Source organism: Mauremys reevesii, linkage group 7, assembly GCF_016161935.1.
Source record: "Mauremys reevesii isolate NIE-2019 linkage group 7, ASM1616193v1, whole genome shotgun sequence".
NCBI lineage: Eukaryota > Metazoa > Chordata > Testudines > Geoemydidae > Mauremys > Mauremys reevesii.
The window spans coordinates 30,691,307-30,715,233 of record NC_052629.1 but is presented as its reverse complement, the minus strand read 5'-3'; the positions used below and the strand labels follow the sequence as shown (position 1 = coordinate 30,715,233).

The 23,927-nt window shown below is 40.4% G+C and overlaps 2 long non-coding RNA genes across 2 annotated transcripts; both read right to left on the bottom strand.

The window, feature by feature from the left end:
* Positions 1-1,136: 1,136 nt before the first annotated feature.
* On the bottom strand, positions 1,137-4,112 carry LOC120368923. Its single transcript, XR_005582848.1, has 3 exons — positions 3,921-4,112; positions 3,441-3,517; positions 1,137-1,189 (listed from the first exon to the last, which is right to left on the bottom strand). It is a non-coding gene; the product is annotated as an uncharacterized LOC120368923 (long non-coding RNA).
* A 13,640-nt stretch (positions 4,113-17,752) lies between these two features.
* LOC120369237 lies at positions 17,753-23,721 on the bottom strand. The gene is made up of 4 exons (XR_005583018.1): positions 23,635-23,721; positions 23,468-23,550; positions 18,910-19,021; positions 17,753-18,775 (listed from the first exon to the last, which is right to left on the bottom strand). It is a non-coding gene; the product is annotated as an uncharacterized LOC120369237 (long non-coding RNA).
* Positions 23,722-23,927: the final 206 nt, after the last annotated feature.

Genomic DNA, 23,927 nt, shown 5'->3' with positions numbered 1-23,927 from the left:
GTGTCTGATGCCCCACACAGATAACAGTTAGCAGGGTGTTATTGTGGACACTGGTTTCCTAAAGCCACATTCAAATTGGCCAGTTGGGTGTTTATGATGTCACACCTATACACCAATTCACAGTGCAGCACAGCTAAAGCCTACCTCATCACCCATTACACTGGTTTACAAGGAGGGATGCTGGTCGGTGTGCATATGAGCTACTGCCTTCTGCTGATAGGAAGGCAGACCACACTTGCTCATGTGCTCACAAGTTCCCTCAGCTGGAACATTAGTTCACAGAACTGTATGTCTACACTGAAGGGGGTGGGGAAGACACCTCCCTAACGTGGGTTAGTTAACACCCCTTAACTAACTCCGGTTAAAGTAACAGTGAAGACATGGTAACTCAGCTTTTAACTGGAGGTAGCAGCTTGAGTTTAAGACCACAGCATAGCTTGGGGTTGAACTTGAGCTCCTAAATTGTTAAAAGTTGAATTACCATCTCTTCACTGCTATTTTAACCTGAGTTAAGAGCACACCTCTTCATACAGTGTAGACACACCCTAAGACGAGCTCTGAGTTTCTGAGCTGAGGATCATGAGTCCTCACCCCCTGTGGCATTTATGCAGTTAACTGACAACTAGTATCTGTGTATATAGGCTGGTTATTACAAAATGCTCAGAGGTAGTACAGAGACTCCTAATTTCAGTTCAAAAGAGGCTGAAGAGAAAGGAGGCTATAACAGATTCCTGAGTTCAAGCATGTGTAAAATGCAGGAGCCAGGCAGGACACAACCCCAGTGCTTAATTTGTGCCAGAGTTGAGCCTCCAGCACCCCAAGGCTTGGCAACTCATAGCATTGGCACCTCTGGGCTTGCTGCATCAGTTATGAAAGTAAAAAAATTGCTTGATCCCTGGCATCCAATTGTTTGAGCCCCAGCACCTCTTTTGTTTCAAATTAAGCACTGCCCAACCCTGCCCTGCAGCGCAGGATCCAACCAAAACAACCCCAGTGCCTCCACCCCAGACTATTTACTGGGACACATCAGGCCACAAACATTTACAAATTAGTCCTGAGCCCAAAAAGGTTGAGAACCACTGCTGTAAGGCAAATATTTAGGGGATGTTACCAATTCTTTCAGACTGAGTAGGTGTGTTCTTGACTATTAAATCAGGCCATATTGAATCTTATGGGCCAATTCACCGCTCTGTAACAAATGGGAAAAGTCAGGTGCTACAAATCCATTATATCATCCTCAAGTATAACTTCCACATGTTTAAAAAAAAAAAAAACCTTAAGTAACTCTCTGATATGGTACATAATATTTTCCAGAGTCATGAAAGAATCAAACCCATAGATCTTTTTATATTTAGTGGACAGAGAAGACTTACATCTATGGTGCATAATATAGTTCTTCACACGAGAGAGAGAGAGAGAGACACACACACACACACACAACAGTAAATGGGTTTTTATTTTTTTATACCATAACAAAATAGTAACTGATAAGCACATTTGTAGTTATTCTTTTCACATATGATCTTTCATTCATCTTTAGAACGGAGTCCAGTCAGATCTAACAATTCCACATTCATCTTCCCTTCTAAACCTATGTGTAGTTACAGTTGATCTCTCTTTGGGTTAGCCCCTTTCAAAGAGAGTTTTATAGACACACTGTTATGAAAAACCAAGAATGTAACTGTAAAGATAAGTATCTACTTTTATTGCCATTTTAGTATTGTTTTGTTATATAATTATGCAGTTTACTGACATGAATAACTGGCAATGCACTGTGTAATGGTGACATCAAATGATTCTTTTAATGGGTGTATAAAAAACTACAGATACATAAGAAAATAGTTGATGTGTTTCCTTGGTTTGAAAATAGTTTTCAAAAGGAACTGGAGTTTGTGCTCAACACGTAGAGGAAGCAAATATGTAAACCAGGCATCTTTGAAATAGATAACTGTTCTAGATGCTTAGTAACCCTTACAGTCATTCAACACCCATCTTTATTGAACAAGCATTTGAGGAGTGCTGAGGCAGTTGTGAGATTTCTTTGGGGAATTTGAGGACTGGGAAGACTTTGTTTTATAGTATCTTTTCCTGAGTGCTGGGGAGAAGGTAGGTGCTGCTGTTTTGTAATGGCTTTACTGATTATGGACTGTATTTTTAATTAATGAGAGAGACAAGGTAAGTGAGGTAATAATATATTTTATTGGACCAGCGTCTATTGGTGGAAAATACAAGCTTTTGAGCTACACAGAGAATGGCAAGGGTGCCAAGAAGTCGGATTAGGTGTTCTATTTACACTTGTTTAAAGCACAATTTGTGTTATGGGGGGTAGGGGGGGTCTTGCAGAATATTCAACCTGAACCAAGGCCAGTTCTGCCTCTGGCAGCCCTTCAAGGAAAGACATGTATGGCCCTCTCCCCTAGGTGCATCAGAGATTGGGATCTAGCCCTATACGTATTGTAGCAGTAAATGGAAGGAAAGTAATGAAAGGCTTTGCTAGTGTGAACTATAGTAGCTCAATCACATTCTGCTCTCTTTAGTATAACATGAGCCAGAGCTAGTGTTCTATAAGACATCCACAAATAGTGGTGAATGCCCTACAAAAAAGTTACCCCCTAACTCTTAAGCAGCCAGCAGCATGTGTGACCTGCACCAGATGTGCCATAATTCCAACTGATATTCACACACACACACCCTGGCCATCATCCTCTGAACTGTATGGTTGAGCAGGGAGATGGAAGCACCCAGACATGCTGGATCATATGCCAACAAACAATCAGGTGTGCTCTGTTATCTAGCAATCACAGAATGTCAAGGTTGGAAGGGACCTCAGAAGGTCATCTAGTCCAACCCCCTGCTCAAAGCAGGACCAATCCCCAAACAGTTTTTTTCCCCTCTGGACTCCTAAGTGGCCCCCTCAAAGATTGAACTCACAACCCTGGATTTAGCAGGCCAATACTCAAACCACTGAGCTATCCCTCCTCTGGGCAGGGGGTTTGCCCAAATCCTCACCTGCCAGGAAAGGTTTTATACAGAAATTCTGAACACTTTTTATCAAAATCAAAGAGGACCATACATTTTCATTTAAATTGCATCTACCAACTGCCCCTAGAAATGGGATGTATCTGAGATCTAATCCATAGATCAGTGTCATATCACCAAACCAGATCAGTTTAGCTTTATTGTCCAAGAAGGGAAGTGCAAAATAAACAAACAAACCATCTTCAATGGGGAAGTAAGTTTGACTTTAGATCTCTTTCAGTTCCAATAAACTACTGCAAGTGTGTTTAGTATGACCCTTCTGCCAGGTGCTTCAGTCAGAAATCAGGGGCAGATCCCACTGTTAGTTACACTTCAGAGATATCTCTCAACTAAAAATTTGGTTGAAAACCCCACCTAGAGACAAAAGCACTAAGAAAATGCAATAAATGGATCTGACTTACCAGACTGATGCTTCTCACTTCACCAAGTGATGGCCACTGAGTCCAATGCGGTTTGCAATTAATAAGATGATGCTGATCTGAATAAATGTTATAAACCAAAAAGAGGAAGAGGGGTGATTACTAATAGCATTAACAAGCAGTAAATAACAGTGCAGCTATACCACAAAATAGGGAGACAGTGCAGCAGGTACTCTGCAACCATATCATAATCCCATAGTCTCTACCCAGTTGGGTATTATAAGAGTCTGCTCCTTGGAGCAAGATTCTCATTTTCAGATGGTACAGACAGTGCACATGATGAGACTGTCCTGCATAGGGATCCTGTAGATGGAAAGTTGTTATTTATATCCACAGCCTGCTGGCTGCCCACCCAGCACTAACTACAAACAAGGTAACTACTCGCACTCCCACCCCAGCCCGTTCAGACACAGCAGCTAGGAATTGGTGAAAAGAAGCTCGAGCGCACAGGCACCATCTTACCTCTCTCCTGCTCTTTCTCCTCCACCAGGAACTGGTGCCACATGTGCCTGTTTCTTCATTGCTGCAGATGGCAACTGTTACAAGAACTCCAGTTTGGCACATTCTCCCTTTCAGCAAACTTGGCAGCTGCCCAGCCCTTAATAACTGCCTTTCTCTGCTTCTTGCTTCAGAGCCACCCCCAGTATAAGGAGTGATTAGTTTTTGATAAGTGTAGGAAGCAATCAGTCACTGAAAACAGTGCAGGGTAAATGGATGACAACAGCTCCCTCAGCTGGTAAACCTCCTTCATTTGCCCAGCCTCCAGAAGTGTCCCCATTCTAACACCCAGATCCCCCATCCATGAATTACTTACTGGTGGGGAATGTACTCTCTGCTCCTTCCAACAACTCTATCACTCCTCCAACCCCCCTCACATAATACCCCTGGTCCCAGTTCTGCAACCACACAGACTGTGAGCCATCTGTGGATTACCTATGGCAAATCCCGCTCTGACTAACCTTTTGTGGATTATCAGAGTGAAAGTAGCAGCAGCCAGAAGCAGGAGAAGCAGTGCTTCTCAGAACCCCTCATCTCACAATCTCCTCTGTCCCCCATAAGCCTAATAGTGGGCCAGGAATTAACACTTCTAACTTCTCTAGCACAGACAAGGCCAGTGACCTGGAACTGACATGAATCCTTTCTGGGCTGAATTATTGTTATTCATTAAGGAAGTTCAGTGTTCATCCAAATCACACCTGGGTGTGATGTAGCAGTCTGATACAATGAGCTGTTATGATGGCTGGCATCTTGGTTAGTACACCAGGGATTGAACAGGGCCTCCAGAACTGAAAGCTTGAGACACTATGGATCCATTGGTGGAGGCAGTAATAGACTTGCATCCTTTGTGGATTGGGCAGAGAGCATGACATATAACACACAATGACTCTGACCACTGGGTTACACTGTCATATGAAACATGTGGTGACAGCAGTTGGCTCAAGATCTGCTAACCTACAGGCCTTGTCTATACTTGGGAAAACAGTACGTCAGCTAGCCCTATTTGAAACACCATTTAGGACATAGCATAGATTCACTTAGTGTTTAACAACTTAAAACCCAGGTTAGCTGACTGGGATTGGCATTAGGCTCCCCATAGAAGAGGTGCTGTTTAAAAACCGGCTGTCTACTCACACGTATTAGCTCATATATTTGTTAAACATACCTCATTTTCCTGGCTTAGAGAGGGCCCATGTATGGTGGGAGGAAGGAACAAGACTAGGGGAAGGAAACACTGCTCGTGGAAAGAGCAAAGAGCAACAAAACATAATTTTTAATATAAGATATTTATTTCTTGATAAAGAAAGATACAAAAATAGATATCAGTTATTCTCTACCAGATTAAACCAAAAAAGAGTAATGATTGGTGAATGTTTAAAAAAAAAATGTTAAAAAAAATCACGATTAGATACATATAGAATCATAGAAGATTAGGGTTAGAAGAGACCTCAGGAGGTCATCTAGTCCAACCCCCTGCTCAGTGCAGGACCAAACCCAACTGAATCATCCCAGCCAGGGCTTTGTCAAGCCAGGCCTTAAAAACCTCTAAGGATGGAGATTCCACTACCTCCCTAAGTAATCCATTCCACTGCTTCACCACCCTCCTAGTGAAATAGTTCTTCCTAATATCCAACCTAGACCTCCCCCACTGCAACTTGAGACCATTGCTGACATGGTGCTGCTCAGAAGCATATCTGAAATTTTTTAGTTCTGGAAATCTCTCTCTACATATTTCACTAGCCCTTATCACTGGAGTTTCTGTGCACCTCAAACATTAATGAATTTATCTTCACCAAACTTCTTTGAAGTAGAGAACTATTATCTCAATGTTACACATGAGGAGCTGAGGCACAGAGAGATCTTATTAAGTGACTTACCCAATATCACACAGGAAGTCTGTGGCAGAGGTGTGAATTTAACATAGATCTCCTGAGTCCTAGTCCAGTACCTTATATACAAGAACATTCTTCCTTTATGAGCGCAATCTCTCTGGTATATTTCTGATTCTTCCTGGTTCTAGCTGGGTTGGAATTATTTCAGCCAAAAGAAGGAAGTGGAGAAGCGTGTGAAAATGAAACAAATAGAAAGTTAACCAAACTTTTTCAACCTCAAAAAAGAAGAGAAGAAAGTTTTGGTTCAAGTGTCAGGGTGAAAGTTCAGGACCCTTTTTATTTAATCTGAACCAGGCCACCCATCACTAATTGTAAAGCTAATGAGTTGGGGTCTAAACATTTTCCTTTTCAGGCAGCTGTACCCAAAACACCACAAAAAGGGAAAGTGGGACTGTGAAGTTCCATGGCCAGACACTGGGAGGAAAATCTGGTCAGAAGTATAAATAAATAGCCCTATCTTCCGGACTGCTTACAGGGATGATGGCCTCTCTTTGTTTCTCCCCTCCTTTTACGTGCCAAAAGTGTTTTTCCAAGCTATATTGCACAATATAGATCTTTGCGAACTCAGACATCCAAGCCTTCTCATGCTTTAGAAGGTTGATTACTCTGTGTATATGACAGTACGATGAAGGAGTTATAGACAACCAGAAAAAGGTTAGTACTATACTCACAGTAAGTACCAAAAATGAGTGGTGGACCATAGGGCCGCAGGTCTCCAGTGGTGTGAGGCTCCACAAAGCAGAACTATGCAAAAACTTCCATTTCATTTTGCATAGTTTTCATTTTGCAAGTGTGTGCATGTGAAATGCGATATAGCACTGATTGTTATCTGTAAATGTGATCCAAAGCATTGATTTTCCGTATTTACCAACAAATACCATTTTTTCCATAGTAAAAATGGAAATATTCTGTCATGGGACAAAAATATTCTGCCATGTGGAAAACGGCTATTTTCAAAGCAAAACTATTCTGGAGCAGAATGACAGGATCATACCTCGGCAACTGAATTTCACTTTTGCTAAACATTCAAGTTGCGTGGGGGGAGAGAAGAGCAAAACATTTGGCTTGCTTGAAAAAAAAACACCTTGATTCTGAGGGTTTGCTTGTTTTCAGGCAAGCAGGGAGATTTTTTTCACAAATCTGTGAGAAGGGTCAACTGTACTGCACAGTGAAAATGCCATTGGCCACTTCTGAATTTGCTTCCACACAATTGGCTAACACTGATGACAGCTAAGGGCAAGATCAACTCCTCCAGTGGAAAAAATTGTGGAAGGCAGCAAGAGAGAGGAGGAAAACTCAACAAGACCTCCTCCACAGTTTCCTTGGCACAAGAGAAGGGATTAGAGAGCTGTGGAATTGGGAGGCCTCACTCCGTCCAACCCTGCAGATCTGTAGGATTCACAAGGAAGGGACCTCCACCATGCTGCATGTATAAGTCTACTTGCTCCTCTCTCCATGGCAAATATGGCTCCCGCTAGAGTTGCATGGCTGTTAACTGGATCCCCTTGCAGTTGCTCAATAGCATTTGCAGAAAGGGATGCTAATTTGGGGAAATCTCTTAAATCTCTCTTGTATAGAGTTCATTGTAGTTTTAAATCACAATATCCATTGTAATTAAAATAAAAACCTAATTCTTCCAAGTTTACTAATAATATAGTTTATTCCTTGTAAGAAAAGAGACTTAAAGATGATAGACTTACCTCTACTGTATTGTCTTCTACTGCTGAGTAATTTCTGTAGACATAAGACTCTTCCTTTTTATAGTGCTAGCTAGTGTTGGCAAATAAAGAGGGTGTGTTACATCGTGGACATGAAGGTAGCTGCTGTCAGGTAGAATTCACATTCTTTGATTACTGGGCTTTTGTATGTATCACATCATTAACACATGCAGCCACAAACATGGAGGAGGGGAGAGAAATGGAACCCAGTCAGACAGCATCTCTCTTTTCAGATTGCGGAGAAGACATGAGGATCTGAAGCTGCTAGACACTTATCATCCCTACTAGCTGAATGCAATTGTGCTGGATCTTTTAGGTAAGGTATTGAAAGGGCTATGGGGGAGGCGCTGGCACTAAAAACTAGAGTCAGCAGGGAGGAGCTGCTGATTAGAGCAGAAGTATTGCTACACAGTTGAATAGGCTTCCTGTGGCTGCCCATATAGGCTAGCATCTGGCAATGCAGCCTGCTATACTGAAGAAGGAACTCCTTTATCAGGGTGATAGAAAATAGAAGCATAACCACAAAGGTGGAAGAGGAGCTTTATAAACTATAGCCAAACTTCTCAGGGTTGCTGTTGCTATTTGCTATGCTGTTTGGACACCATATGCTACCCTTATTTGACACATACCTGTGTAGATGACCATTAAACTGTTTCAGATTTATTCACACAATCCAAAGTAAAATAGAAGTAGAATCAGTTTTAGTGCATATTTCTGTAATATAAACAGACATTGCAGTGAGTTATAAAATGCAAAACAATTGGGTTTTTTATGTGCAAGTAATCTTTTGGTTTTCATCTTAGTTTACATAGTAAAAGCAGGCAAACCATATATCGCTTCTTAAAAAGTGATAAATATAAAAACAAGAAGTGAAACAGTGCAGATACCTGAAACTACACCAATTCTACAGCTAGCTTTGCTGCACCACCAACAGAAATAGTTCTGTCCTGTTTAGATAGACTTTTGTTTTGCTACATGACTGCATATGCAGTGAAGTGATATCAAGTCCTGAGGGTCCACTCCTTTGATGAGTTAAGCACACAAAGGCCCACATTTTGATGCAATCTGATATCATATATTTAAGTCCTAGACAAACTGCAACTGTGAGGAAGTGATAAACAGAACTTCCTGCACAAAGCTGCCTGAGATAACACTTTCCATGGACTGGAAAAAAAGAGACATGATTGCTACAGAACTAAAAGGGAACTGTTCTGCTCTTAATAAATAACCCTTTATTTTTTCACGTGGCTATTGCAAAAGCCTAAGCACAAGTGACTAAGACTCAACAACTACGGAGCAGATCCACTCACTACAGAGCAGTTGCATTCTGAAATAATTATTTGAGGAACTATATTAAATATTTAGTTTAAATATATATTCTAGTGAGGTATCATATAATGCAGCTCAAACTCTAAATCTCAAGTATGTTTTGGAACTGAATATTTTCCTTTCCATTTAAAGAGAGCCCAGTTTGGTTAAATAAAGTGATACAACAACCAAAAATGTAAGGCCAGATTGTCCCCTCGGTGGGAAATACCCTCATAGGCAACAGGAAACTCCCCTACTTCCTCCTCAAGGAGTTTCTTTACAATGTTTAATTGCCATTCGAAATCTAAAACAAATTTTAATTCAGCCACATTCATGATCCCTTTGAGTTCATTTGCTGTGAACATTTGGGCAGACAAGATTTCCAAGTACAGATACTTGGGAAAAAGTGAATTTTAAGCATGAATGCTTAAATATACAGCATAAGTGAATTTTGTATTGCATATTAGGTGATAATATTTAAAATTTAAAATGGTAGGGTGCTGCTTAGTTATATAAGTCAACTGATCAAGGAGCAGAAAGATTCCTACATGGTACATAACACAGTGCAAATTTTGAATGTCAAATATCAACAGTTCACAATGACCTGTTTACAAGATATTCAGATCAGAAAAATACCAAAAATGCATACATAATTTGAGCAGATAAATCTGAGAGTTTCACGAGTGTTATGTAGACAGAAAAAGAGGCAAAATTCTACAGCTGAATTTTGTTATTAATTGTACACTCAGCAATATGGGTATATATTATTATGCTCATTTTTTCTAGATTGGGGAAACAGATTCAAAGGGGTGAAATTACTTGCTCAAAATCAGATAGCAAGTTGTTGGAGCCAGGAATAGATCCCAGAAGTCCTGCTTCCAACACTGCTAGCCAGTAGACAACAGATTCTCTCTAGCCTCTGTTTTAAGGAACTCCTACAAATGCTAGTCCACAACACAAAATTTTACTATGTCTGAATACAGCTGTAAAAAATCATGTGAGTGACCTACAACTTAACATGAGTAATCATGTCAGCTAGCTGTGATTAAATCCACACTGACCTGTGCTCAGCCTCAGATCAACACAGATGTTGGCAAGTGAGTTCAGACATGGTTAAATTTTGTAGGATAGACCAGGTCCTTTCACTCCCCTGCTGGCTTCACCAAAGCAGACTTAACAAACACTACTCCCTGGGGAACTGTGAATCTTCCTGATTACATCATGGATGCCGCTAGTGCTCAAGTCAATCATATAGACATGTTGACTTCTACTGTAATAGTAAACACTATAGTCCCAAGAGTATTGGGTGAAATTGGTATTTGATGGCTAGAAAAGGATAAAACTAGCAGGGATTTACATATTATTTCCATTCTTTGGACAGTACCTTGCAAAAATGGAGACTTGATAATTTGTAATCTAATTTAAAAGTGATTGCTTCGCCTTTAATCTGGTATATTTGTTATTTTTATTCTGAGCTCATGTACATGCCCTCCCCTTGAGTGATCTCACTTGCAGATAAAACAATGCAATCAGTTGGATAATGATTAGTAGATTTCAGGCATAGGATGATGATAAATGGCAATGAGTTCATAGTCTTTTCCACAACTGAGTCCAGAAGTGCTTGATTTCTTGGTTTCAAATTAAATGAATTAAAAGAAAAAAAATAATATTTTAAATGATAAAATGTTTAATTTATCTTCAAAACAGGTTTCATTTCACTGAAGTAGATTATCACAAAAGTAAAATGTAGTATAACTGAAAAACAAATTATTACAATATTTGAATGACCATAACATCACATTTAGATTGTGTAGTGATGGACAACTTCGAAAAAGCTACAATAGGTAAACAGAACTATAGTAGCAAATGCTTTCAGTCTCTACCCCCCTCTTTTTCTGAACGTGAATACAACTGAGAATCTTTGCTGCGATGGTAATCTTGTAATGGGCTTGAGCCCTTTATCTAGACTATGAATGAATTATTGCTTTTTCAGTTGCAAAACAAACTCTGAAAACTAGGCACCAGTGACTACAGAGAGAAAACTCATCTGACGTGAATCAGTACACAGACAAGTGTCTTGTGCGTCAGTAACTTATGCCTAAGAAAGCAAATAAAATGTCACTTAAAAATTGCTAAGAAAACTTTTGAATACTAGTGTCGCAAATGGGACACTTTGCCAACAGTCTTAGAGTGTGGTGAAGTAGATCTTAGCTCTACATGACAAGCCCTGAGAATCTCTCCTGGGAATGGTTATACTGTATTTCTATCCAAACCTCATATTTAGTTTGAACTGAAATGTGCGGAGCTGTTGTCATGAAAGAAGCTTTTCATGAATATCAAAAAAATTCCCTCCCTTGAATCTATTTTAATATTAGATTGCAAAATGTTGCAGCTTGTAACACTAAAGCAAATGCAAATCAATAGAATGAACTGTTCTCTGTACTCACGTGACACACATTAACTTAAATGGGACTAGTCACCTGAATAAGGCAAGGAGGATTTGGTCCAAGGAATTTACAATTCTGGCTCCAAAGCAGCCATAAATCCAACTGAACTGGGTCCTGCATAGGGGATTCCTCAGGCCACATAGAGCCACCATAGCATTTCCTACTCCACCCCAGCTGACTGTGCAACAGGAGGCATATCCGGGAGGAAAGAAGCATGACTGGACCATGGCTATATCCCACTGATTCCTGGATGTGGGCCCAGCTCCTTCGTGCCTTTGACAACTGGGCATAAATGGCTTAAATGTGGTCAGCTTTAGGTTATATAAAGGCGGCTTAAATCTACTTTTGGTCCCATCCTGCTCTGAGCTCAGCTTGGTTGGAACAGAGGATCTGTCCCATTAACTTTAATCATAGAGTTCTGGAGCCTTTGGGAAGTGCACAAAGATCACTGATAATATGTTATTACATATAGACTGCCAGGTACTGAAAGAGAGACATCTGAACTTTCAAAGCACCATATAATTATTTTATTAATTTTGCATTCTAGGTGTGATATAACAAATTTGGTTGGTGTCAGTCAGAGCTGACTACAGCTGTAGGAGGTCCCCATTGTAGGTAATATTAGTTATATGTAGGATAAGTCAAGACTGTTTTGCTTTTAATTTCCTCTCCCTCCGCCTCCCAAGCTAAAGAACCATTTCCTATTTCTTGCCATTGCCAAGTTCAGACAAAGTACTAGTGCCACTATGTCTTGGAGTGCCTGGTCTTCCACCTGTGAGAAGTTCCAGGTTTAAGATCACAGCATGCCAAAAGATGGGAAAAGTCATTGTAATCAATCAGGTAAAATCATGTTGTGGTCTTTGTCAATGTAAGAAGAACTTACCCCAAATTTTCAGCGCAATGAGAGGAAAATAGATGACACGGTTAATGATGTAGTTCATCTAAAAATAAGAGCATATTAAACTTCCTAATTTTTCAAATAGAGTGAAATAGTGGTTGTGCAAAGTATACATTTCTAAACAACTAAATCTGGACAATGGAGAGTAAGCTGAATTTTAAGTAGCAGTTATTTGTACACATCTTCTAAAATGCAAGATCATCTACAAGTGTTCATTTCCTCACACATTTTACCTGTGCAAATAGCAATCACTCACACGGTTCAGTTTAACTAGCTCTGTCACAGCACTTTCTGCCTGGAGCTCTCCTGGGACAAATTCCGTTCCCTGCTACAAACCATCAAGAAGGTAAAAAAAATAATGCAAACAGCTGTGGTATAAACGGGCTCTCTAATACCTTCATGGAAGATTAAAACCTACTCCAGCACCAAACAATCTTTTTGAAAGTTGCTTTAAAAGACATTACATGCAGACTCTCGCCATCCTAAGCATAAATAAAAAAGCAACAACATTTTGCACAATACTGCTATTGAGCAAAGAGTCGCATATCTTTATGATCTTTGGGCTATGGTAGGATAACAACAGAAATGGTTTGGTCAAATTTTTAGTATTTAAATTTTTAGTTTTGAATTAACTCAATAACTAGGGTCATATCATGGCTTCAATTTTTAAGGCAATTTTTAAAAATGACAGGGCCCCTTGAAAGTTAATCAGAATTTTTTACATACACTTTTATAAATAGGGACAAATTCTGCTCTCAAGTACACAGACTTCAGTGGAGTCACTGCTGATGTATTCTGGTTTAACTGAGAGCAGAATTCAGATTGTAGTCTTTATATGTTTCATCAAGAAGTCCTGGAACTTTCTTCACATTAAATACTCAAGCGCCATTTCTTTAAAGTTCAATGAGATAGGTACCAAATGCTTTTGCAAGGACTTTATAGGATTTGTCTTTTATTATTTTTACTTCTTTTCCTTGAAACTTGAAGAGAACCTAAATAAATCAGTTGCTCTGCTTGAGTACTCCATTAGTTCTGTCACAGTACGTTAGTCCATCAACAGTGCAATTGAACGCCATTAGCTGTTTCTTATACATACTAATGGGCTTTCTTTGAGGTAAAAAAATGTTATCATTGCCCAAGAGTTGTTTTTGCAGAACCAGCATCTGCAGCAGTTTTTAATCAAACATGGAACTTCCCCTTCTAGCTCTCATTGCTATAGATAATTATATACAGAGAGTCATTGTAAACAAAAGGTTAGAGTGCATGGCATTTATAAATTGGGGCCTAAAAAATACTGTGATCTTCTGAAGAATTCCTTCTAAGAGACTGTATTGACAGAGCTGAATTATACGGATAAAATGAGACTTGGCAATGTATCTTAATTTATTTGGGAATGTTTGCTAATATCTCTTGCAGATTAGAACACTTATTTACAGAATCTATCAATCCCATTTCATTTCCAGAAAAGTTTCAACATATATTAAAAATTCACATCTACATCTACATGTATTTAACTGCACATTACTCAGTGACACAGGTTGCCCTTTACTATGGGGATACACTTTTAAAAAAATATTTTAAGAGCACAAAAATATTGCTAGTGTTTTTAATAATAGCATAAGAAATTTTTAGTAACAAACAATGGCCATTTAATCCTCATGTGTTTTTTGAGAAATGATTTCCTTTGTAACGGTCACAAGCTAGCTGACCTTGGCAGGACTCTGTGCCCCTAATGTTGGCTCAGAATGCACAATTTACATTATCTCCGTTATCTTGGACTGGAGCCCTCAACAGTGAGGACATCTGCAAATGTAGGCATTATTCATGTTCTTTTTAACCTTGTATAACAGAAAACTGTATCTGAGGTGTTAAGTGATGTCTGAAAGGTTTTCAAACCTTGGCTTTCAAAATGTTACATGGTAATGTATCTCTTAATTCATCAGGGGATGACTCACTTCAAGGGATTACAAAAGAAGTCTGCTGATGATAACAGTAGCATAGTTTTTAATTGTATGGTACCATGCAGTAGTTGAGTTGGCATAGTAGTTTCCCCATCCACTGTAAGGTCAGTGGTCAGGAGCAGACACAAGATCCCAGGCCTGGGGCCAATGAAGACTGATGGTGTCATCAGGATAAATTTCACAGGTGCACAGGTTGGCAGTGGAAAATACTTTTCATCCACCAGCCCAAGCCAGCCAATCAGAGAACTAGGAAATATTTAATTTCCCTAGTGTATTGCTAACGTTTGATACTACAATGGACTTTTAGGAGCTTTTAATATAACTTAAAACTGGTCTGTTTTGAAATTACAGAATGCATGACTATTATAATTCCTACTGAGGATGTTAGAGTGCTTTACATAGCTCACAACAAGCCTTGTGATAGGTATTATTATCCCTTGTTATAGATGGAGAAACTGAGACATCAGATGAATTATATTTGCTTTGTGACCCCATGTAAGCAATCGTGTGAAGGTGCACGAATAGAACAGCGATTCTTGGCTCCCAGTACTGTGTTTTAACTACTAGCCCATGGCCTCTTTTTTAAAATGGTACTTTTAATATGTTATAGCATTGTTAAAAAACTCCCCCCCCCAAACAAAAAACAAAAAAAAATCGTGTTTTGTGTAATATAGAAGCAAATACATCTTCAAGGGATCAACATAAAAGTATGAAATAAATATAGCCCTGTAATTGTGATTCACTGGGAAATAGGCCTCAAATTCCTATTTCTATTAACATGGTCTGGTGCTAGTCTGCTGTAATATGGGTAGCTTCAATCACAGAGCATCTGCAAGTAGTTCAAGGATTTGGACTACCTGACCTACTGACAATCCTGAATATGGAATCATTCTGAACAGTCACACTGCAGAAAGTAACAACCTGAAAGGGCATTTACTTCCTGGAGTGACTTTATGGCATGAAATTATCCTGATGGGTGGATGTTGTGACATTACCTCAGTGCTTGCCTGAAGTGACATAAAAAATATTGCACACTCTCCAGTGTTTCCTCAGATATGTAGAAGAAAACAATGCTTTTCTTTACATAGAGGGTCAAATATGTAAATCTTTGTCCACATCTAGAAGGAAAAGTAGACTCTTGACTAGTTTGAAGGTCTTTTCTGACTCAAAGCTTCTATCCTTTTATGTTACTTCAAGATTTACTCTCTTAAAATGGGAATGTTTGTCTATACTACCAACATCTGTCAGTATAACTGTATCACACCCCTACGCGACATAGTTATACCAACCTAGCCCCTGAAGTAGACAGTGTTGTCTCGACCAGAGGACTTCTCCTGTCAACATTGCTACCACCTCTCAGGGAGGTGGAGTACCTATGCCAATGGGAGAAGCTCTCCTGTCAGTGTAGATCGAGTCTTCACTAAGCGCTACAGCGGCACAGCTGTGCTATTGCAGAGCTGTAAGTGTAGACAAGCCCTCAGGATCAATTTAACAAGACTAGTTTGAATCTGAAAGCGTAGCCACGCAAGCGTGCTCCTGTAGGTCTTAAGCATTCATCCCATTGGCTTTAATAGGAGTTATGTAAGCCAGAGGGCTGCAGAATTGGGTCATAAAGTGGGCCAGTGATGTACACCGATGCCCTGATTCTCCATTGTCCTGCACCTTGTGTAATCATTTAAACCTATGTAAAGTGAGTGCAAAGTGAGTGTAAAAATGCTACCAAATAAGATTGGCAGCATTCTGCACCCACTTTGCACTCACTCTGCATTGGTTTAAATGATTACACAAGATTCAGGGCAATGGAGAATCAGATCTCAGAAGAGCAGATAAAAATCAGTGTCACAGTGCGGAGATGGTTAGAAGTAAAGAATTTACCTGTTGTGCCACATGTCCTTGTATGTTGCACGCTTGGGTATTTTTATCTTGTGGTTTTAGAGCCTCCAGTACAGTAATTGAGCAACCTCCTTCCTTGAAAACCATAAAGGTTGAAAAGTTAACCCGAGTCTTTGAGGTGGCACCACAGAGGTGAGAAGGGCTGATTAACCCAAGTAAACCTGCTCAACATTATAATGTGTACATGTGTCCAAGTTGGTTTTCACCCACCTCTAGTATTAATAATTCTATTTATGGGGTGTACATCCATGTGGTTTTAGGAAAGGTAATTTTAACCAAGAGTTTGCTATTCATTAAGTGCTATTTCCTTCCCTCCCCATGCCCCCACCCCCGTTTTCTAACTGCGTTGATGCAAAGATAACAATTTGTGGTATAAATTTAATTTTAAAAAGGACCGAGGTTTGCTCTGAATGAGCCCAAAGTAAATCTGGAGTAACAGAGTTTGGCCCAGCATCTACTGTTCACTTCATGCCTTGTCTGTTTTCGTGTTGACTGATGGCATTCTGTGCTTTATTAAATATACTGCTTTGTGCAGCTAAACAAATTACACTCAAAACTGGGAAACTGATAGGTCATTAATGATATCAAGCCAGGAGAGTAAACAATAGCATATTAGAGCTTGAAATGATAGAGGAAAAACACGTATTTAAACTGGTTTCTCCATACTTTTTTTGGAAGCAAGACAGCAGCAGTTTCAGACTTTATGATGTCAAAGACACTCATTTTTCCTTACCTTGCCATTGCATTCCTGAAGACAGCCCTGTGATCAAAATGCTTCTGTTACCAACAGCATCTGTAGCTACTAGTAGAGGAGTTATTTCAATGTTTTAGTGGCCAGGCAGCTGAAAGACACTCAGGCAGAATTAAAAGTTTCTTGTACGAGGAGGTATGGCTGTATATCGGTGTATGAAGTTGCAGGGGATAGTAACACGGAGAGGCAACTTAGAGCAAATAGGTGATAGATTTATAGGGTCTAATTAATCATTGCCAACTCTTTATGCCACCTTGGCTTGTGTAAAGTGGCTGCAAGGCAGACATAAGTACCCTTCAGCAGGCCCCTGTGCTGCCTCTGCAGCAACCCTGGATGGGGGATGAGTTGGAGGTGAGGCACAAGGCAGCAAGACCAGGACAGATCTGCACCCCACAAAGACCCCTAAGGACCAGTAAAAGAGAGAGACACTTTACAGTAACCTCTGAGGTGCCTAGCCTGCTCTGGGAGCCACTCTGGCCTGTGTAACCTCTGAATAAGGCACATGCAAGCTGCATTCCCTCTGTCTCTACACTACAGCCAGGACCCATAGTGTTCAGAAAGCTAAGATAAGGACTATACCAGGTGAGGTAAGTAAGGCAAGTATGAGCTTAACATGCACAGGAAAAGTCATTCTTAAGTCTGTATTTCACAACTAATTTTATAAAATGAATATGTCTCATTAGAGTAATAGCTTAAAATGCTGTTTTATTCAGTAAATGGTACTGTGGGGCATTCCATGTTTGTTTCTTAATTACCCCATTATCAAATTAGTTTAAATTACAAGTAAAATTATGTTTTTTTGTAACTGTGAGCCCTGAAAAAACAATCTGAGATCTGTAAAGCAAGTTTGGTTCTTTTCTGCTTATACACCATAGCCAGTAACCTCTGACCCAACAGAGATTATAAGCATCAATTGCACCTTAATGAAACCACTCACAAGAATAATTTTTTCAGAGATGACCCATAATCTATAAAGATTTTTGGTTGGCTTTAATTCAGTCACATCAGCATAAATCCGGAAAAATACCCTTTGAAAGTTACACTAACAACTAAGATCAGAATATGGCCCACTGGCCCGAACACATCTTCAGTATCATCACACCAGGAAAGAATCTGGCCCCAGGTGTCCTTAAAATCCTCTACACAAATAAAACATTTCATGCAAAAATCCCTCTTACATCCCTTCAACAATTCTGCATTAAAGACAATTTCCTTAAATCTTTTCTGGAAAGCCACTTGCGTTGCAATTAAAGGCGTTTCCCACATTTCATCTTTGTTGTTTCAGTGTCTGATAGTGTGGGAAGGAAACCAAACAACTTGTGGATATTGCTGCTACCCTCTAATTCTACTGATAATACTTGTGGAAACATACACATAAGAATAACTTCCTGAATGAAACAATATTTAGGGCTTATGAAAGCTTTTGTTCTTGTTGCATAGAGGACATATATTCTTCCACACTTATGGTAGCTTTCAGTTGACCTAAGAGAACAGCGCTAAACAGTGTGAATTTTCTCTGTTAAAAAATGAAGAGTCAGACTAATTTTTTTGAGCAGAAAGGACAAACTATCTACACTACAAATTATTTGCTAGCTCCATCTTTCTTAAACCATTTGTATCAAAACAGGAAGTGTTACTCATATTAAATTTCATGTTGTATGATTTTTCTGAAGTTCCAGTCAGTGGTTGGTAGGGTTTTTGTTGGTTTGTTTGTTTGGGTTTTCTTTTTTATTTCATAAACTCTGATATGACTTTTACCTGTAATTTTTTACTTTTCTTTTTCCTAGAAGAATTAAACCAACTGAAAATCATCTAAGAGTGACAATGTAAGTCTTTAACTTTCTTGTCCCAAAGTTACAAAGATTTCTTCATGGTCCTTTTGGCTCCAATGATATGATGAAGTCTTGAATAGCCGAAGAGTGAATTTGTTATGGAGCATTGACTGTGAAAACTGCAAGCAAATGGCAAAAAATTCCATTAACAGCCTGACTTCCCAAAGTGCTTGGACTTTAGAAGACCCAGCTGTAAGAAAGCAATACCCTAAGCACATGGTGAAGTCAGTTGGTGATAATCACATAAACTTACCTCCTTCTTTAACCGTATATATATTTAAAGGCAGCAAGGATGCAACCAGCGTTCACCTCAGTCCTCCAGAAGAAAAGCAGGGGAGCGGATTGGGCCAGAGGAAGTAAATTAGCTAGAACAAAGAAAGGCCAGGTGGTTCCTCTTATTCTCACTCATGCTGGCTGAGTAGGTTTGTCATTTCCTGAGATAGAATTCAGCCCATGATTTCTAAGAAATCATGGGGGGTTGTAACTTCATCAAGCTTATCTTGTCCTTTCTCTATGCACTAGCATCAATCGTTTTAAGAAATGTGCTTTCTGTGCACTACATTTTTATTGCATGTTTCCTATGGTGTCTGGTTCTGACCTCCAGCACAGTGTGAAATGCTATAATTATAGTTCCCTTTGACTTCATTGCATTCACGGATATATCCACGTAAAACTGATAATGCTGATGTTCTTGATATCAGGCAACAACCACAGCAACTTCTCTTCCCAAGCCAATGCTAGATGCAATTGTGCCACTCACAAACAGAGTCAACTGAGTTCAAAACTCCATGGTAGCAAAGCATGCTAGATACTTCACTTTCCCAGGTTCCTAGCACACTTTGCTACATGTATCGCTGTTGAATTCAGTTGACCCTGTCCACATCAGCAGGACAACTGTTTTCAGCACCGGGTGGAGGAGTGGGTCTGCGTTTGACAGCATGGCAAATTTCAGGTGTCAGACTTTCCATTGCCCTGCACCTTGTGTAGCAACGTACACCAGTGCAATGTGAATAGAAATCATTAGAGTTCTATTTGGTAGCATTTGACACTCACTTGCCTCTGCTTTAAATGATTACACAAGCTAGAGGGCAACAGAGAATTTGACACACAGATTCAGAGGTATTTTATGCATTACCAAAGGTGCTGCTCTGAGGCCATTTCGGCCTCAGAGTATAAGGCAAGTTGTCTTTTATTCCAAGACAAGCCTGGGCCCACATGGTCTGTATCATATGAGTGAGTCCTGAATGCATGCAATAGAAAGGACTCTGAAAGGGCAGTATGTGGCAATTTTCAATAAAAACAGCAGAGAGAAAAGAAAAATTCAGAAGGTCTTAGCAACTAAAGTGGAAAAGTTAACCTCTTCTGGATTGTTAGATTTACTTCAAAATAAGACTAAACAGTCTTGTTTAAATAACTAAAATGACCCTAATGCTATTTGGTCCATCCTGCTTTCAAGATGCTTTAGAATAGCAAAACTGGTTTTAATTTTTGAAGACAGCTCTATGACTCTTGCTTTAATTTTTTGGTTGGGAGACTGCTTTGAGTTGTGACAAACTGAGGAGCTCATGTTAGATGGACTGTCTGTCTGTGTGGCAATATTGAATCTCACTGATACATACACTAAGGGTGGGATTCCTAAAAGCATACAGTGTCACCCTCTCTGTGCTCCCATTGAAATTGATGGGAGTTTTACCATCTAGGCCAGCATTGAGTACTTTTGAAAATCCCACCCTAAAAGCCTTATCCTGTCATCTGCTATCTTGGTGTGCTGAGGTGGTTAGAAAAGAGGGTCTCTATAGTCTCTGTGCCCTCCCACTTCTCACTAAGGAGATGGAGTAACTAAGATGCCAGCCCACATACCACAAGAGGATGTGGTCTGCTCTCCAGCCCCACAGCTAACTAACATGCATGCTTTGAGCAGCAATATGTGCTTGTGGAAGAATACGTTGCACCTTTTTGAAGGACACACAAGGGGTACTGTACTCTGCAGTGCCCCATTTTCACATGTAGAATCCTTCTTAAGTCAACAGAATTTCTGGAGAACTGGATGCAACTGCTAGCATCACTATTCCTCCTCGCAATGCTGGTGAGGGCAAACATAAGAGCTGTAATGAATGGGAAGGAGCCTCTAACAAGGAGGAGAGGAAAGTAAAACCACTGGTTCTAGTCTTGTCTCTTCTATTGAGGTGCTGCAGTATTGCAAGCCCCAAACATTCAAAAATCAGGGGTCAGGCCCCCCACAAACTATAAGATCATTTTTTTAAAATCACATGACATTTTAGCTAAAGTTTTTATGTGGTCACTGAGCATTTAGGGTGCACTTGGGTCACAATTTCAAGCTTTTCTCTGACCATGAAGGCTAGATTTTTTTCCCCTTTAATTAAAGATGAGATCCTGCCATAGTCACATGCCTGCAGAGCTGTGAAAAAAAACATCAAATATTGCAAGGCATGTTACCATTGCAAGAGGAGGCAACAACGCTACCTCGTGACCTCAGTAAGTCACTTAAAAGCCCTGTGCCTCTTGTTCCCCTCTCAGCTGAGTGAATAGCCTCACTGAGACCTGTGCTTTCATAGCAGCCTGGCAAGCTACCGCTGCTGAGCCAATGAACTCACAAAGGTCTTTACCTAGGTACCTTGCTAGAGGTGTTGAGTGAAAGATCTCACAGTAGTCAACACCTTCACATAAACTCAGCAAGTGAGAGTTGCTGATCTAGTGACCTCAGAGGCCTTCAAACTAGACGTAGTGACCTAGTAACATGACAGAGGTCTGAGCCTTGATGTCAGCCAGCAAACAGCAGCTGCTGAGCCATTAATCTTCACCAAGACCACTGCACTGGCATCAGCACAGCAGGCTAGAAGAGCTGAGACATTTTTGCCTTGATAACAGACCAGCAAAATAGAAGTGATAAGCTAGTAACCTCACTGAGGCCTGCAAAATGGGATCAGCCCTGCCTAGAGTTGCCAAGCTGCTATTAAAATAAGGAAAAGACTGAGAGTGAAACTCCTCCCTCACTGCTAAAAGCAGGGCCGCCCAGAGGATTCAGGGGGCCTGGGGTCTTCGGCGGCAGGGGGGCCCCCGCTTTGGTGGTAATTCAGCGGCAGTGGGTCCTTCCGCTCCGGGACCTGCTGCCGAAGTGCCCCAAAGACCCGTGGCGGGGGCCCCCCGCCGCCGAAGACCCAGAGCGAGTGAAGGACCCTGCTCCAGGGGCCCCAAAAAACTCTCATGGGGGCCCCTGTGGGGCCTGGGGCAAATTGCCTCACTTGCCCCCCCCCCCGCGGGCGATCCTGGTTAAAAGCAGAGAGATGTTCCCCCTCTTATGAGACTGGGGAACCTTAGCTCCCCCAGTGTGCCTCTCCTGGTGTCTGCACTGACTGGTTAAATGAATTTTCACTCTCCATGCATGGATTTGCCTTTTCCCTGGAGAAAGGTGATTCAGTCACCTCCACAGCACTATTAGAACTTAACATAAAAATATAAGAACTGCCATACTGGGTCAGACCAATAGTCTCTCTAGCCCAGTATCCTGTCTTCCAACTGGCCAATGCCAGGTGCTTCAGAGGAAATGAATAGAACAGGGCAATTTATCCAGTGATCCATCCAGTCCCAGGTTCTGGCAGCCAGTTTATGGACATTCAGAGCATCTTGGCTAATAACCATTGATGGACTTATCCTTAATCACTTTCTCAACACAATTCATAATTTTATAGACTCTACCATATCTCCCCCTTATCTGTCTCCTTTCTAAGCAGAACTGTCCCAGTCTTTTTAATCTCTCCTTATGCGGAAGCTGTTCCAGACTCCTAATCATTTCTGTTGCCATTCTCTCTACTTTTTCCAATTAAAATATCTTTTTTTTTTTGGATGGGATCACCAAACTGCGTGCAGTATTCAAGATGTGGGCATACCATGGATTTATATAGTGATATTATGGTATTTTCTTTCTTATTTCCTATCCCTTTTCTAATGGTTCTTAACATTGTTAGCGTTTTTGACTGCCACTGCACATTGAGCAGATGTTTTCAGAGAACTATCCATGATGATTCCAAGATATCTTTCTTGAGTGTTAGCAGCTAATTTAGACCCCATCATTTTGTATGTAAACTTGGGATTATGTTTCCCAATGTGCATTACTTTGCACTTATCAGCACTGAATTTCATCTGCCGTTTTCTTGCCCAAAGTTTTGTGGGATCCCTTTGTAACTCTTCACAGTCTGCTTTGGATTTAACTATGTTGAGGAGTTTTGTATCATTTGCAAATTTTGCCATCTCACTGTTTACTCCTTTTTCCAGATAATTTATGAATATGTTGAACAGCCCAGACCCTTGAGGGTCCCTGCTATTAACCTCTCTCCACTGCAAAAACTGACCATTTATTCCTAGCCTTTGTTTCCTATCTTTCACCAGTAACCGATCCATGAGAGGACCTTCCCTCTTATCCCATAACTTCTTCCTTTGGTTAAGAGTCTTTGGTGAGGAACCTTGTCAAAGTCTATCTGAAAGTCCAGGTACACTGTATCCCCCTTATCTACATGTTGGTTGACCCCACACAAAGAATTCTAATAAATTGATGAGGCATGATTTCCCTTTACAAATGTCATGTTGACTGTTCCCCAAAATATTGTGTTCATCTGTGTCTGATAATTGTGGTCTTTGCTATAGTTTCAACCAATTTTCCTGGTAATCAAGTTAGACTTGCTTGCCTGTAATTGCCAGGATCACCTCTGTAGCCTTTTTAAAAAAATCAGCCTTACATTAGCTATCCTCCAGTCATCTGGTACAGAGGCTGATTTAAGCAATAGGTTACATACCATACCACTGCCAATCACCAGACTCGTCAGAGCCCTCTCTGTGCATCGAGGGACAATGCTGCAGAAGAGGAAGACTGGGTGGGCTGAAAGAAAAAGGGAGTGGGTGGATCAGGGACATGTAGGGAGGCACATCATTCTTCCCCCCCACCCCCCCCCGTGGATCTTACCTGGGAAAAGTATGCATTATCTTTTCCACTTTGCCCTCTCTGCAGTTGGCAGCATGTGACAGTAAATGAGTTACATCGATGTATTTTATATATTTAATTGTGAATAAGCTGTGATTAGGTTGAAACCTTTCATTCTGTCTGGGAAAATTAAAAAAAAAAAAGTTAAAAACAAAATGGTGTATATTCACTAAACCAAACCTCAGAATTATTTCTTTCAGAGCCCTGAGCAGCTGATCTTCTATACTCTTTCAGGAGAATGTCAACATAGGCCAAATTGCTCAATTTACTCAGTC